Source organism: Heterocephalus glaber, unplaced genomic scaffold (assembly GCF_053883595.1).
Source record: "Heterocephalus glaber isolate CG9 unplaced genomic scaffold, H.glaber_assembly_v1.0 deba00001556, whole genome shotgun sequence".
NCBI classification, from domain to species: Eukaryota; Metazoa; Chordata; class Mammalia; order Rodentia; family Bathyergidae; genus Heterocephalus; species Heterocephalus glaber.
The window spans coordinates 3,419,348-3,436,430 of record NW_028258347.1 but is presented as its reverse complement, the minus strand read 5'-3'; the positions used below and the strand labels follow the sequence as shown (position 1 = coordinate 3,436,430).

Here is a 17,083-nt window from a genome sequence, read left to right as displayed (position 1 = left end):
TTAGTGATTTCACACTAAAATCAAGAACAAGACAAGGATGCCCACTATCATGACTCCTGTCCAATATAGTTCTGGAAACATTAGCCACAGCAATTAGACAAGAGAAAGAAATAAAAGCAATAAAGATAGGAAAGGAACAAGTTAAACTGTCCTTATTCACTGACGATATGGTACCTTACATAGAAGACCCAAAAAACTCTGCCAAAAGACTTCTAGACTTAATAACCAGATTCAGTAGAGTAGCTGGATACAAGGTCAACACTCAAAACTCAATAGCCTTCTTATACATAAATAACAGAGTCACTGAGAGAGAAATTAGGGAAATAATTCCTTTCACAATAGCACCTCAAAAACTGAAATATCTAGGAATCAATCTAATGAAGGAAGAAAAAGACCTCTACATTGAAAACTACAACACTCTGAAAAAAAAGATCCAAGAAGATATAGGAAAATGGAAACATTCCTTGTTCCTGGGTGGAACGAACCAAGATAGTGAAAATGGCCATACTTCCAAAACTGCTATATAGATTTAATGCAATCCCAACTGAAATCCCAAGAGTATATTTCACAGAACTAGAGAAAACAATCCAAAAATTCATTTGGAACCAGAAGAGACCTAGAATAGCAAATGCCATTCTAGGCAACAGAGACATGATGGGGGTACCACAATTTCCAATTTGAAACTATACTACAAAGCCACTGTGATAAAAACAGTATGGTACTGGCAAAGAAAGAGACCTGAGGATCAGCGAACTAGATTAGAAGATGCAGAAACAACTGGAGACATACTCATCCACCTAATCTTTGACAAAGGAGTCAACCATCCTCACTGGAGGAAAGATAGCCTATTTAATAAATGGTGTTGGAAAAACTGGATTTCAACCTGCCAAAGATTAAAACTAGACCCATATCTATCACTATTCACTAAACTAAAATCAAAATGGAATAAAGATCTAAATATTAAAACAGAAACATTAAACTTGCTGGAAGATAATTTAGGTAAAACTCCTGAAGACACTGGCATAGGAAAAGACTTTATGAACAAAACCCCAGTAGCACAGGAACCAGCACAAAGAATCAACAACTGGGATCTCATCTTATTAAAAAGCTTCTGCACTACAAGAGAAACCACCAACAGAGCTAAGAGACAACCTACAATGTGGGAAAAATTTTTTATCAACTGTTCCTCAGACAAAGGAGTACTATCTAGAATTTATAAATAACTTTAAAAAGTCAAACCCCCAAATTTAAAGACCCAATTCAAAAATGGGCATCTTGAGCCGGGGATTTAGCTCAGTGGTTTCCCTGCCTGCTGTGCAAGCGCAAGGACCCGAGTTTGATCCCTGGAACCAAAAAAAACAAAAAACAAAAAACAAATCATGGGCATCTGAAATGAATAGACATTTCTCAGATAAAGAAGTAAAAGCAACAAATAAACAATAAACATATGAAAAAATGTTCGACATCACTGGTCCTTGGAGAGATGCAGATGAAAACAACACTGAGATTCCACCTCACCCCAGAAAGAATGGCTGCTGTCAAGAAATTAACCAATAACAAATGCTGGTGGGGCTGTGGGGAGAAAGGAACCCTTCTCCACTGCTGGTAGGAGTGCAGACTGGTGCAACCACTGTGGAAATCAGTATGGAGATACCTCAAAGAACTAGGGCTGGAGGTCCCATTTGACCCAGCTATCCCTCTGCTGGGTATCTTCCCAAAAGAATTAAAAGAATCATACCACAGTGATATATGCTCACCCATGTTTATAGCGCCACAGTTTGTAATAGCTAAAGCTTGGAAACAGCCCAAGTGCCCATCAACTGGAAACTGGATAAAGAAGATGTGGTTTTTTAATAAAATGGAGTACTACTCAGCTGTAAAGAATGAAAAACTAGAGACATTTATAGCTAAATGGATACATATTGAGGCAGTACTCTTAAGTGAAATAAATAGGACACACATGTGTAAATACCAAATACTTTCTCTGGTATGAGAAACTGAAAGTGTAAACAGGATTAAAATGAATAATAGATAACGTGAAATAGGAAGAAAAGGTTCAAAGGGGTAGGGGAAGTGGGAGGGGTAGAAGAAAGGAAAGAAGGGGAAGGAAAAAATATGAGATAAGAAATAAATGGAAACAAAGTCTTTGTAAATAGGGAGGGGTGTAGGGGTTGAAGGAAGGGCAAGGGAATGGGGAAAAAATAAGAACCAAGATATATCATCTAAGGGTACAAGTTCCCAATGATGAATGTCATCATACTGTATACCTAAAATGTATCAATAAAAGAATTTAAGAAAAAAAAGGTGGGGGGGGGATTGTGCAGGGAATCTTCATGGAGCCCACAGGGAGGGATGAGGTTGTGGGTAGAACAGGGAGAATGTAAACTACCCATCACCAACTGCAGCAGTAAGATTAATATACACAGGCAAAGGGAAAGATATTTCCAACATTTTCTCCCTCATTCATTAAGATGACTGTGGATTACTGAAGATAAATCTGTGATTCAATTCATTTATCCCTCCTTTACCAAGTGCAAAGCTCCAGTGACAAAAAGGTAAATATTTTATACCTGCTTTACAAAAGAGGAAAGAGCAGAAAAGCAAGTATCTTGTAGTGACAGGTAACAGATGCCAAGTGGTGATGAGGAAGGGTGAGGAGACACAGAGGAGGAAGAAAGTAATCTGGCCGGGATTCAGAAGAAATGGGAATTTTCCAGACAGGGCAGCGATGAGAGGGGTATTTCAGAGACCACTGCTGAGGCCTGAGTTTGCAACTTCTGTGAGGAAGCCAGGCAGCTCAGCTAGCCCTGAAAACATGGTGCAGGGGACAGAAGAAGTGGGCAACAGGGATATTTTAAGGCCTTGGGGATCATACAAAGAAACTGAAATTTTCTTCCAGGGTCCGAGAAGCTGTCAAAGATTTCTGAGCAAAGAAGCAACTCCAAACAAGGTTATTGGCCCAAATGACTACCATTTAAGACTACTTGTTAAAAAACGTCTTACAAAGTAGCTTTTACAAAGCACATTTTCTTACAATTAGATTTTTTTTTTTGGTACCGGGGATCGAACTCGGGTCCTTACACTTGCAAGGCAGGCAGCAGAACCATTGAGCTAAATCCTCGGCCCTCTTACAATTAGATTTTAATTAATCAGTACTGCTGTGATGACAGGGGAGAAATTACAACTAATTACTTCAAGCTTCTTGTTGTGTGTTTGTGTGCATGTGTGTTTTAAAAGCCCACCAGTATTTTCAAAAATAATTTTGATTTTGTCACACTCAAAGTGGAATTTCTGTGTGAGATGCCTACGTGTACAAGCTTCTCACGTACACACCAAGTTTGTATAAGAGGGACTGGAGCTGGACAGTGTCATCATTGTGTACCTGTCAAGGCCACTTGTAATATATTAATTTTATCTTTTCACACCTAATTGATTCTGTGCATAACAGCTTTGTTTAGTTTTCCACTGTGTCCTCTTCTATGCGTGGAAAGAAGATTAAAATCTTGATGCACTGTATTGTGGCTGAATGCAAAAAAAGTTTATTTAGCTTCAATTTTTAGAAGAACAATGTAAACATTTTTAAGTTTCTTTTTAAATTTGGTCAGAAAAACATGAAAAAAGGAGAGAGCAGTCTCCTCCAGAAAGCTATTCTCAGGCACCTGCTGCAGCAGTTGGATCTCACGCTGCTCAAAATAGGAAATCTCCAGAAGCGGAAGCAGAAACGCTGTCCTGGGGATGGGGAGGGGTGGGCATCTCTCTGACTGGTGATGCTCTCGCTAGAGAGCCTCCAGGGCCCTGGCTGGCAGAAAATGCACATTGAGCCTCTTCGTTATGCAACTCTCGCTAACATGATCAATATGGAAAACCAGACTCAATCTCAGAATGTCCATGTGAAGGAAATGAAACTTCTACCTTAATCATGTTAGCACAGATTTTCATGTAAAATAATCCTAGGTTATGTTGCAAACTTGAGCATAAACTTGCAGTTAAAAATTTTTGCTGTCTCTAGAAAGAGAAAACAAATATATCTCTAGTCTTTTGTAGCCTAACGCCTAACATTTTACTTCAGTTTCGAAGGAAGGTCAACGTTGAATCTTTTACAGGGGCCCAAATAGCATGAAGAAACAAGAATGTGATTTAATATTGTAGGTTCATTTATCTTCCTTTATAAAACAAAATCATTGTAAGTAAGTGGTTATAACCCCCAACAGCAGGAGAGGTAAGAAGGGGGCAGATAATGGAACAGATCACGAGGCAGGATTGGCCAAAGAGCCCTGCTTGTCTCCCTGTCCATTCTTTTCAATAGAGATTGATCATAGCCTTCGAAGCAAATGCGTGCTGTTATTTTTAGATATCTCAACCTGCGGGGGTAAACTCTCCGGTCACTCTATTAGCCTGTGTTTGTCTACACGCACACAGAGAGAAGAAGCTTTGAATCATACGTTTTATAAATGTTCCTTTTCATAACCAAAGTGACAGGTTTGCATTAGGGTATAATTGCCCAATATAGCCGCCTGTATTTCTCCAATTGTCAGATCTTTTCTTTACACACTGTTACCAATACTGAGCCACATCAGTGATATAAATATATACCTTTATGTATGAAGAATTACTATAAATCTACACAAATCATTCCAGATCACTGCCTGTCTACATGATCTGTCCCACAAATTATCTGCTCCTAAGGGCCTTGGAGAAATGTTTCATAATTCTTCTTTAGTTCATGTCAGAGTTCAAAAAGAATGCACACACCAAAAAAGGTGGGTTTTGTTATGTTTTATTTTGTTAAATCTACCCTGATGGTTCTTTTTCCCCACTTAGGCTTGCGTGGTCTGCTCCCTGCAGAGCTGGGGCTGAGGTGACATGCACATGGGGACAGCGTGCCATCTAAGATGTGCAGCCAGTGTCCCCTGACCACTGCCACGTGGCGTCTGTGCTTCAGTCTTTCAGAGAAAGGCAGCAAATACAAGTTCACCTATGCGGGGCTTCAGCTTCTCCCTGCTCCACTTGCTCCACTGATTCTACTACCTGTCTGTGCATCCAAGGTGCCATCGGGTACATCTGAGTGAACTACTAAGGCCTTTTTGCTTTTTTTCTCCAGTACCTGGGAGCGAACTCAGGACCTTGTGCTTGCTAGGCAGGCGCGGTGCTGCTGAGCTATGTCCCCAGTCCTGATAAAGCCTTTTGGAACATTTCTGAAATATTTAAATGAGAAAAAATATGAGATTCAGAATAAAAAGATTTTAAGACAATTTTTTAGTCCAGAATTTATAGATCTCCAAATAAAAATTAATTAGGACAACATTACCCAGTAGTAAAAGGGCTTGAGTATTTTATATTGGTATTTAACATATATAGCAAATAAGCTAATATCAATTTAAAAATAAAGAAATATTACTAAACTATGGAAAAGTGGAAGAAAATTTAACCTGGTGTATTGTCACGTGCCATGTGATTTCTAGAAGTTCTTCCATTTAATAGTTACAGCAACACTTTGAAGTACATACTCCCTCCCCCAATTTAAATTGAAGGAAACTCAGCCCCTAAAGAAATCAGACAATTTTAAAATGACCAAAATAAGATATTTAGGAAATGATAAGTTTGCAATTCAAAAAAAATCTAGGACCTTTCCATTGAATACCTCTCCAGGAAATGCCAAGTTGAAAAGTTTACCAAAATGTCTGACAAAATATATTTACAGATACTCTTAAAGTTGTAGAAAATGGGTATTTTTGTATATTTCAATCTAACTCTTGAGGACTATTTACTCTCTGATTACTGACACTAAAACCGAAGTCATCCCTCAAGATAAAATGATGTCTATATTGTCATGTTCCACTTAACTGCACTTTCAGAATTCACGTCAGACCCCTTACTTTCTCCGGACACGGGGTGCCCTTTCCCTGACGAGACAGAAGGGAGGCCGTTACTGTCGCGGTTCTGTCTTGGGGTGCACAGGCGGTCAGCAGCCGTGTGGGGTCAGCCTGAGCCGGGCCTCCGTTTCCTTCTCTGTGTAGGAACTGGGGACCTCTACCCCACAGCAGCCTCATTACTTCCGAGTTCCCTGCCTGACATATAACAAACCCCTATGATTCAGTTCTAAGTGTTTTAAATGTCACTGAGATAGATAGCCTATAAATGGGAATTGAAATTCTCAATGCTTTTAACTTTAGCTCAGGCAGTGAGCAAACTGCTCGGTGTCTTATATATAGAAGTAATTAAACCCAATTTTAGACTCAGGCATCTCATCTCCTGCTCCATCACTAATCAGCATATCAAATCCTGCCTTCCCTTTGGCTCTGGAGAAGTACTGGTGACAAGTATCTAGTGGTCCCAAGTGTCCTGGTGACACAGTCATTCTTTGACCAAGAACATCAAGAACCAGGATGAACTTCAGTTTGCAATAAATGGGAACTATCTACAAGGTGTTTTCTGGAATCTGTTCTATAGACACTGCCCCTAAAGGAAAAACTGGCTCCCCAAAGCTTGGGATTTATATAAGATACTCCATTCTCATAAAGCACACGGACACTGTGCTCTGTGTAAATCACAAAAAGAAAGTCACATGGCTTCTCTTATCTCAGAAACCCAAAGTGTAAATAAATTAAAGATCAAAATGAAAGGCAGACAATCAGAAACAGGAAGATAGATCTTTTGCAAAAAGGAAGGGGTCCAGGAGACAGAGGGAAGGGGATGGGAAGGAAGAGAAAGGGGAAGGAAAAAGAATGAAGATGTGCTATGTGCACGCACCAACTCCCCGTGATGAATGTGCTCACTGTGTACTGGAAACATGTGCTAATAAAAAGAAAATCTATTTGTTCATACGTTCACAATTTTCCAAATTTTATACTGACAGATTTTTCCTTTACATGCCACCTATTAAAACTAGTTATGTGGAAACAGTCTGGGATTCAACAGTCGTCTTTTAAAACTCCATAAAGAAGGGTGACCAAAAGCATGAATAGCACTTCTGATCTCCTCTCTGGTGCTCAGAAAGCCATGCTGCAGAGCCAGGAAGGCACACACTGAACTCCCGCCTAACCCAGCATTAAGGTGACAGGGTGAGAAGGGCATCTGGCAGTGAGTCTCGCACTTCCTACCTACATTCACTGCTTTAGTTCCATAAAAAACTTCATGATTTTTTTTTGTTGTTGGCCATGGATTCTTGCCAGAGAATGAATGTATCTCTAGGCAACAATGTAGTTAGAAGGATCCACTTGGTTCTAGCAAGAAAAAAAAGTATGTGCGCTGGATCAAGGGGTTCTTTCTTATCAGAAAATCATAACACATATCCTGCAATTGGTAACTGTGCTTATGAAAAGGGAAAAAATTCTTCCACAGAAAATCAGTATCAGCCTCCTGGTCACCACATTAGGAAAATCTCATTAAATTCAAAACGTCCAAATAAAAATCAAACAACCATGGGAAATCATGTGCTTTATTTGCATGTTTCTAAAATCTACAGCTAGACAGAAATGCTGTACCTTAATTATACTGGTTTCCAGTGGATTTAAAACTGAAATTACAACTTCCTACAAAAGATGTATGAACTTAGAGAAGAGTGGGCCTGACTTCCCCGCACCATGTACAACTACCTTGAAAGCAGTCAAGGTGACAGAAACTATTTCTCCAGAAGGGAGATCCCGGGATCCCCTCATCATGGATGAAGTTTCACAGGCACTACAGTGACCTGACAACTGGATTTAACAGAATAGTTAACAATGAATTAAAAAGTCAAGGTCATGTTCACTTACCCCTAACTCTCCCATTTTTGAGTCGTCTCTGGTGGTCTTTCTGATTGTGTTTCCAGCAGGAACTTTTTAAATGAGAAATCCCTCCACATGCATCTCAGGTAGTCGAAGGGTTGGCCCTTCCACAGGAAGTCCCAGCTCAGTGTCCCCGATAGCAGGACGAAACACAGACATGGATACTAGCCAGGGCAACACCTAAAGAGGTCATTTGAAGTTATACCCTTCTAAGGTGTCCTACTTAGCTGGGAATGGATTCATAACACATAACACACTACAGAGGTTGATGGATTAATTTAAACTCTATAGGTAGTTTTCAAAACACTGATATTTTCATGTGGATTCTTACACATGTTTTTGCATCTGAGTGCCCTACCCCTGTCAGCCAAGGTTGAATATGAGACGAGCTAATGAGTGAGGGGTAAGGTCCAGGCATGAGTGGTAGCCCACAGTGAGCACAGCATCGCAGAACAGCTTGCATCCTTCGTAAATGTCCAGGCTCACTGCACAGAGAGTTACCAGTGGAGTAGAGGCCAAGCCCCACAGGCAGAGATTCTTGTCTCTTTGTCCTTCTGTGTGCCAGTGGCTAGAGCAGAGCTGGGATCAGTGCACTAACAAGTGCTAGGTGAGTGAAGGAATGTGTGCAGAGCTGGGAGGGAACTGCACACGCACTCTTGCTGCACACAAATATACTTTGTCTTGGAATGTTCTGTCACAGGAAGGAGTCTCAGGAGAAAGAGGATGCTGGAAAGCTATTTCTCCAGCACACTCTCTGCACCTGCTATGGATAAAGCCACCCAAACCAAAGCTTTCCTGGGCTGAGCTCAGGCAGAGCTGTTCTGTTAATTTGCTCAGGATAGAGTCTGGCGACATGATGACTATTAAATGCTTCAAGAAAGCAAGAGAGGGCAGAGCAGGAAACATATACTCAGGATAGACACAGTTCAGCATGCACTGAAATTACACCAAATCCAATCTTTAAAACTTCTTAAAATCTTTAAGACTCCCAAGTTAAACAAGATAGCATCTGCTGCCTCCTTACAAAAGGCACAAACAGGAGAATGAGAGTGGGAAGCACACAGTGGGTGAAAAGGAGGCAGCAAGTCCTACCCATAAACAGGAAATATCCAATATGCTTATTTAGCCTTCAAATGTCTTATTCACAATATGAATGGTCAACCAAGACAATGACCAGGGAAACAAAACTGAAATCCAGAGAAAAGAAGAAATCTTTAGAAAACTGATAAGAAAAGACCTGCAAACTTGGAACAAGAACAGAACACACACTAGAATTGAAGTACTGTATGTGTCTATACAGACAGCAAGAGTCCACCACGTAGTTCATGGAATAAATAAAACAGTTGCAACCCTAGGGTAGGTACATCATTATAAAATATTAGACCATGCCGGATAAAGAGAAACCCTTAAAAGCTTCCATCAAAGAAAACAATAAAGTAGCAGGCAAAACCCAAAATATTATGTGCCCGAACTTTATCATACTTTTGAACAACTACTGAATGCTAAAATAAAATGAAAACTGGAGGAGGCGCTACAGGGAATTATTTCTAACCTTTATTTTTATGCCACCAAACTGTCTATTAAACATGATATTACAGTAAAGAAATTTTCATATCACACGCTATTTGAAAAATGGACCTCCAACTACATAAGCTTTTTCTAGAAGTTATAAGGGAATGTGACTGACTAAAACAGGAAGGAAAGGGAAGATATGCACTCCAGAGGGCAGAATATCCAAGACAAGAGAGAAACAAGGGACATTTTCAGGATGAGAAGTGGGTTGAAGAGCTGCTGGACAGGCCACACTCAGTAGGCCTGAGCCACAGAACACGGTGAGATCCTCCAAGAAAGCAAAAAGAAGAACAAAAACACAACAGAAGATCTGACTTTAATGTAGCTATGGAAAGGAACTTTGCATTATTAATAAAGAGTTTGGAAGTGAGTTTTTAAAAGATTAGAATGGGGGAAGAGTCCTAATTATTAACACCAGGAAAAACAAAACATTGTAACAGAAAATAAATGTGGTTGATCAGATTATCAACTATGAATAACATTGTCATTGCTATAATAATGAGCATTAAATATTAATTTAACTGAACACTGATATAACTTAAAGGATAGAAAAATAAATTTTAAAAATTATCACTATCTTCCACAGTCGGAAATTAGAAGACAAAACGTGTGTGTCTCTTCTCTGTGACAAAATATCTCAGAAAATCAACTTAAAAGAGGAAAGATATATTTTGATTCAGTTTCGGAGGGTTCAGTCCGTGGTCAGCTGGCTCCACTGCTTTAGACCTGTGGAGAGGCAGAGACAAGATGGCGGAAGGGTGTGGCGGAGGACAGCCGCTCACCTCACGGCAGGCAGGAAGGATGCAGGGAAGGCGATAAAGAGCGTGAGACAGCCAGAGAGAAAGTGGAGTGGGACAAGCTACAGTCCCTAAGGTCATTCCCCATGACCCACTCCTTTCCTTTAGGCCCCAGCTCCTAAGTTTCCATCACCTCCCAATAGCCCACCAAATTATGAGCCAGTGATGAATTAACCCACAGATCGTCTACGCTCATCAATGTCAGAGCTTCGTGATCCAACCCAGAAGCCCTCCCCGCAACACTGCTGCGTCAGAGAACAAGCCTTCAACCCGAGCTTCTGGGGGACCCTTCAAGTCCCAACAATAACAACGTGCAGCCCAGAAACACAAAGAAAGACGACATAGGAACACAGAGGCCACCCCAAGGGAAAGCAATGGAGAGACGGCACATGGCTCCCCTAAGGAATAAGAACAGGGAGGTGGGGGAGTAGGGGCCTGCACTGCTCTATCCTACTATGAACTTGCCAAGCCAGTAACCTTCAAGTTAGATAGATGTATCAATTTGATAAAAGTATAAAATTTAGATTTAAAAATCAAAGCTAATTGGTTTTTCCAAAGGTTATTAAAATTTTATATTTAGTAAGACATTAGAAAAATGTCTTCACATGTGAATACAATGAGAGAAAAACAAATTGTATCTCCTGAAGGAAAAACTAATGATCTCTAGGAGAATAAGAAATTTATTTTCTTCATCTCTTCTCAGACATAAAACTCTTCAAAAACTAACCTTTCAGAGTAAGACCTGTCCAGATATAAAATACTAATTAAGAGCTCAACAAAGGAGACCTCTACTAGGTCAATTAAAAGAAGGCATAATTAGATCACATATCCTGAAATGAATTCCTGCTTATCTATTGTCTGTGTACTCTACCCTTCTATCTATATGTACATGTACACATAGACACACACATGCATATGTGCACATATAAAATATTACTTAAGATTTGGAGGTAGAATCATGAAAGATAAGTTTTTATGACTCTACACAACTAATTTTTTTTCTGAAAATGTTTTGCTTAATATGAGAATTAAACTTACAGATCTGAAAACTACAGATAGATCATATTATGAATATTATGCAGAATGAACAACACAGCTAAATATTTCAATAAATTTGAAAAGTATACTTATTCTAAGATTTTAAAATTTTAGTTCCAGAGGCTACACACATTTCTTTTCCAATTAAGTATATTGGCTTTCTATATGACAGAGCCAGTAAGTTTTAAGAAAGAATATAATACAAGAAAATTGTGGAATGCATGAATATATTTACATGTATCTAATGAACAAAATAATTTGCTTTACAAATAAAGAAGAAATTTTATAACAGAAACAAATTGCATGTATTAGCAAGTAATTCAAATATTTCTTTCTTTTAAGAGATCGTCTCATAAATACTTCCTAGAGTCAGAGTTCTAAAGCTTTTCAGAATTAAATCAATATTGTATCAAAATAAGAAATATTTGTATTTTGCTTTCCCAACCATTGGCAGCTAAATACTGAGTATTTTATTTTCCTAAGTCAATATACACATTTATCTGACTTTCAGCCTTTGCATAGCTCTGTAGCTCTATACCACAGTTTATGCAAGAGAGCATTAAATGGCTCGGAGCTTTTTCTGAGAGTAGCCTTTAGGCTTAATCAATAGAGAACCTGTGGACGCTTCTGTTGCATAGATAGTCATCTGCGGTGTCTCTCTTTAAGTTTTGATCTAACTGAGAAGCAGTCAGCAGCAAGGAATATATTTGTACTCAGGAGAAGCAGGCCATTCCTGGGCCCTTGTTCTAGATTTGACCCAGGTGGTGGTGGGTCATCGGCACGCTGGTTAAGTTTACGTGCAGCTGGCCAGGCTGGGGTGTCCAGACGGTGGAAAGCTCATTACTCCTCAGTGTGTCTGTGGAAGAGATCAGCACTCACGTTGGCAGTCTGAAGAGAGAAAGAAGCTCTGGCACAGTGGCTGGCGAGCACACGCAGTGCCTGGAGGCTGGAGCAGGACAGAGAGGCAGGAGGGCAAACTGCTGTCCATGCTGGACACCGTGTTCTGACACCTTGCACATCAGCATCCCGGTTCTCGGGCCTTTGGACTCAGCAAGACCGACACCACCCGCCTCTTGGTTCTCAGGTCCTCTGGCCTCTATCAGCACGGTAACAGTGCAGCAGACCGCCAGAGCCCTCAGCCTCCGTGGCCATGTGAGCCCATCTCCCCTGATCAGTCTCTCTCTGAGTGTGTCTATAAATCCCACAGGTGTGCCTTCTCTGGGAACCCAACACGCTAGCCCTCATTTCAGGAAGTAGACATAAGATAATTGTGGCCTTTCTTCTATTCTCAGAAACATCCCTTCAAAAACACGTACCTGAACAACCTGAAAGTTATCTGTAGACAAACCAGGAATGTAGACATCAGCAATTACATCATCTCTCGAATGTGAGCTACAGTTTTAACAACTCAAACTATGTGTTCATTTAAAATCTATCTGTGGGACTCGAGGCCAGCCCCAGCCATGGAGTTCGCTGGCAAGGAGGCGGCTGAGAGAAAGATACACATCTGGCTCCTGCTCATGTGCAGCAACACCCCACTACAGACGCATAGAGTAAGAAAAGGAATCAGGAAGAGGAAAAAAATCTTGGATCCAGCAAGTACGAGGCCTGAGAAATATGAGCAACAAGCACTGCTAAGAGTGTTTGACCCTGAAGGAGCAGTGTGTGCGCGAGCCCAGGATGAAACCGAGCACAAGGTGTTCTGGAAACCAGGAAATGACGGGTGGGTGAAGCGGAAGGGAAGGGCTGACTCGGGGCGAGCTGGAGAGCCAGGTGAGTGCAGCTCTATGGGGAAAACAGTTTCCTGGGAAAACTGCATCTTCTAATTTTTGTTTTCATCAAGGCAGTGCGTGTACAAAGCAACAGAGTCAGCTGACGGTCGAGCTTATGCTGAGAAATGATGCCTCAGCATGGCCACACCACCTGCTAGACACTATCCCCACAGAGCAATCTCTGCTCCTCATACCTCATTGTGAAACATTTTATGGCTCCCAAATCTGAATAAATAATAAGCGGTGATTTCTTACGTTGTCCTGAAAGCCTTGGCCAGAGAAATTAGAGACAGAAGTAAATGGCATGCAACAGAAAGACAGGAAGGCAAATTATCCCTGTTTGCAGATATGATGCGAAACACAGACAAATATAAAGACCGGACCAAAACCATTTGTTTATCTCAGAACTGATAAACAAATCCAGTAGCACTGCGGGTTACAAAATCAACACAGAAGAATCAGTGGCATTTTCATAATAGGTGAATAATGAGCTTGCTGAGAAACAAGTCGTGGGAACTATCCATTCACAATACCTATAAAATACCTAGGAATAGCTTTGACCAAGGGAGTGAAAGAGCTCTACCATGAAAATTACCAAACACTGATGAGAAAAACTGAAGACACAAGAAAATGAAAAGATCTCCCACATTCATGGATCAGAAGAATAAATATTGATAAAATGTAGATATTATCCAAAGCAATTTACAGATTCAGTGGAATTTGTTTTCTTCAAAATAGCAATGATATTCTGTCCAGAACAGGAAAACATCAATTGTAAAATTCACATGGAAACACCAAAGACATCAAAAGCTACAGAAATCTCAAACAAAGAAAATACAGCTGGTATCGAGACATACTACAGAGCTATACTAACCAAAACCGCGGGAAATTTGGATAAAAATAAACAAACAGAGCATAGAACAGATTGTAGACTCTGACATAAAGTCACACATCTATAGTGACCTGATTCATGACAAAAACACCATGGATATATATTAAAGAACAGCCTCTCTGGGAGGCTGAGGCAGGAGGACATGTTGGAGCCCAGCCTGGGCCATTTAGGGACACAGAGAGACCTTGTCTCGAAATAAACTGTCATAGAAAGGCTGGCACTGTAGCCCAGCAGGAAGGCTCTGGGTTCAATCCCCAGTATTGGGAAAAAATGCCTCTTTCATGATGGTGCCAGGAACCGTGATACCCATATGCAGAATACTGAAACCTGACTCCTATTTCTCACCCTGTACAAAAACCAACTCAAAATGGATCAAGTATCCAAATTCAGGTTCTGGAATTGCAACACTACTAGTTGGGGAAACCTCTCAGGACGTTGGTATAGGCAATAGTTTTTGCATATGACCCCAAAAGCACAGGAAACAGAAGCAGAAACAGATAAATTAGATCGTATCAAACTAAAAAAACAGCAAAGGACAGCAAAGCTAACAATCAACAGAGCAAAAGGACAACACAGAATGGGACAGAGTATTTGCCAAATACTTGCAGACAAAGGATTGATACCTAACACATATAAAGAACTCAAAATCTTAACAAAACCAAGTAATCCAATTAAAGAATGGGCAAATGACCTGAACACTTGAAAAGAAGAACTACGAATGGCCAACAAACATATGAAAGAAGTTCGATATCATTAGCTATCAAGGAAAAGGAATCAAAACTCTAAAGAGACAACTCCCAACTACAGTTGGAATAGTGAGTATTAAATACAAAATAAATAACAAATGCTGGTGAAGACAGAGAGAAAAATGAACTTTTTCCTTTCTTTTCTCTTCCCGCCCCCCCTTCCTTCCTTCTGTCTTTTTGTCTGTTACTGGGGATTGAACCAGTAACTTCGCACTGAGCTACATCCCAGGCCCTCCTTTAAAATCTGTTTATTTTGACACAGGGTCTCACTAAGTTGTAAGGTTGCTCCAGCTGAGCTTGAACGGAAGACCTTCCTGCCTCCACTTCCCAGAGTGCAGGCACTACAAGCGCCACAGTGCCCTGTACTCTTAGCAGGAATATCAGTCAGTACAACCTTTACGGAGACCAGCATGGAGGCTCCTCAAAAAACCAACAGCCGGTCTACCACAGATCTAGGTATCCATCCAAAGGAAAAGAAGTCAGAGCGCCAGCAACTCCTGCAGGCTCACGGATATCATGGCACCGCTCACCATGGCTCAGGCAAGGACCGGGCCTCCCTGCCCATCCACAGAGGAGTGTGCAAAGAAATCCGGGCCTGTGTAGACAATGCAGCACCACTTAGTCACCCGGAATAAAGCCATGCCATTGGCAGCAGAATGGACGGACCTGGAGGACATTAGGTGAAGCGAAATTAAGTCAGACACAGAAAGACAAGTACCGTGTGTTCTTTCTTTTGCACATTTAAAAAGCAGCAAAACAAACTGATCTGGAGTGGACCTTGATCCAAAGGCTGGGAGGGGCTCGGGCAGAGTGGGAAAGGGGGCTCTGGGATTGTCGGTGTGCGCCTCCTGCAGGTACTGAAGTATCACACTGAAGTACACTACGATGCGCTTCAACACATTGATAAACGTAAACTGTTAGATGCTGACTTTGCAACTCAGGCTACTCAGTCTTCCTTTTCTAAGTTCTTAGTGGTCACACTGTTATTTTTAGGAACTTAGACGCAGGTCGGCATCCCCACCCTCTTACAGGAGGCGAGGAGACAAATGCTGCGGCTCCTCCCTTCCCTGCACCGTGTGTCTCTCCCTGTGGCTGTCAGCTTGCTAACACCTACATCCTGTCCTGAACACACATAGGACCAACACAGAGAGAAGCGCACAGCAGGAAGTGTGCAAGCAGAGAAGTGCTAATGATGCACACCCATCTAGCCAGCACACCGATCAAGATGCCCCACGTGACCATTCCCCCAGAAGGTTCTCTTGCTTCTTACAGTCAACGCCAAATCCCACAGCCAATACCTCTTCCGATTCCTGCCACCCGTGTTAGTTGTGGCTGTTCTATAGATTCATAAAAAGGGATTATACAGTGTGCCATTCTTTTACTCAACTCCGAATCACGGACACACCCATGTCTCTGTGTCAGCTCACCACCTTCCCTGTCCTCCCTAAGCCTATTCCACTGCAGCAGGATGCCACATTCATGTATCCATTCTTGTTAGTGAACACGTGGGTCTCCCCCGCACCCTGTTTTTAACTATTGTAATTAAAACTGCTATGAACATCCTTGTATTTTGTAAATAAAGCTTTTCATCTCTTTTAGGCAAATAGCTGTCGTAGGCTCAGTATACATTTAATGAAACCAAATTATAATAGATTCCTGCAGCTTTAAACCAAAATTTCTTATGAATGAGAATGAAATGAAAATTATTACTTTAAGGATTTATGCTTTTTGAATCCAAACCTAGTGAATCTTCCTTGGATATTAAGTTTAAACACTTAGGTCTAGTATTGTAATTAAGGAGTCATCAAGAAAATTACTCCTTTGATGTCTCCAAAGGAGTCACCTTGTACAGGAAATGTTTAAACTAGTTTGTATTATAGCATCAATAGCTCTGCACAAATCGAGAGAACTACATTCATACTAGATTTTAATTTTTAAAAATCTGAGATGATAAGGAAAACTGCATGAGGAAGGTAATCTAAAAACAAGAAATAACGTTGCCCCCAAAAAACTACTTTTAAAAGTCTAAGGCCCTTGGACAGTCTCCTCTCCTCTCCTGAGCTGAAGGTCACAGTTTTGCTCTTCAGCACTGACTGTAGCTTTTACTTACAGACAGCAAATAAAACCTTCAGTTATGAAATGATAGGAAGAACTGACATAGTTCCACAGGCAGGACAAACCCTAAACAGATGACGGAACATGAATCTCAGAGACGGACACCACTGAGCAAGTTATGGGCCAGAGAAATCAAGGCCTACTCTGGAAGTTTAAAACAGAAAGACAAGAAAACAAGAATGTCGTGGAAGGTGATGGACAGGCTTTCAGGGGCAGTTTGAAGGTAGAAAGGAGTATGGGAAATTATCATCCATCCAGATGGCTAAGGGAATCATTAAATATTATTTTAATCTAATGTTTCTCAAGTTAACACAGATTAAAGAGCAGTTTACTGTTGTAAAATAACTTAGCAAAGTCATCAAAAAAAATCCTTAAATCTAAAAAT

The 17,083-nt window shown here is 40.7% G+C and overlaps 1 protein-coding gene across 10 annotated transcripts in view; it reads right to left on the bottom strand.

Annotated features, from left to right (window-relative positions):
• The window catches only part of Oxr1 (oxidation resistance 1), a 335,909-nt gene that overhangs the window by 294,304 nt on the left and 24,522 nt on the right, over nucleotides 1–17,083 (bottom strand). The gene's annotated exons all lie outside the window — the stretch shown is intronic.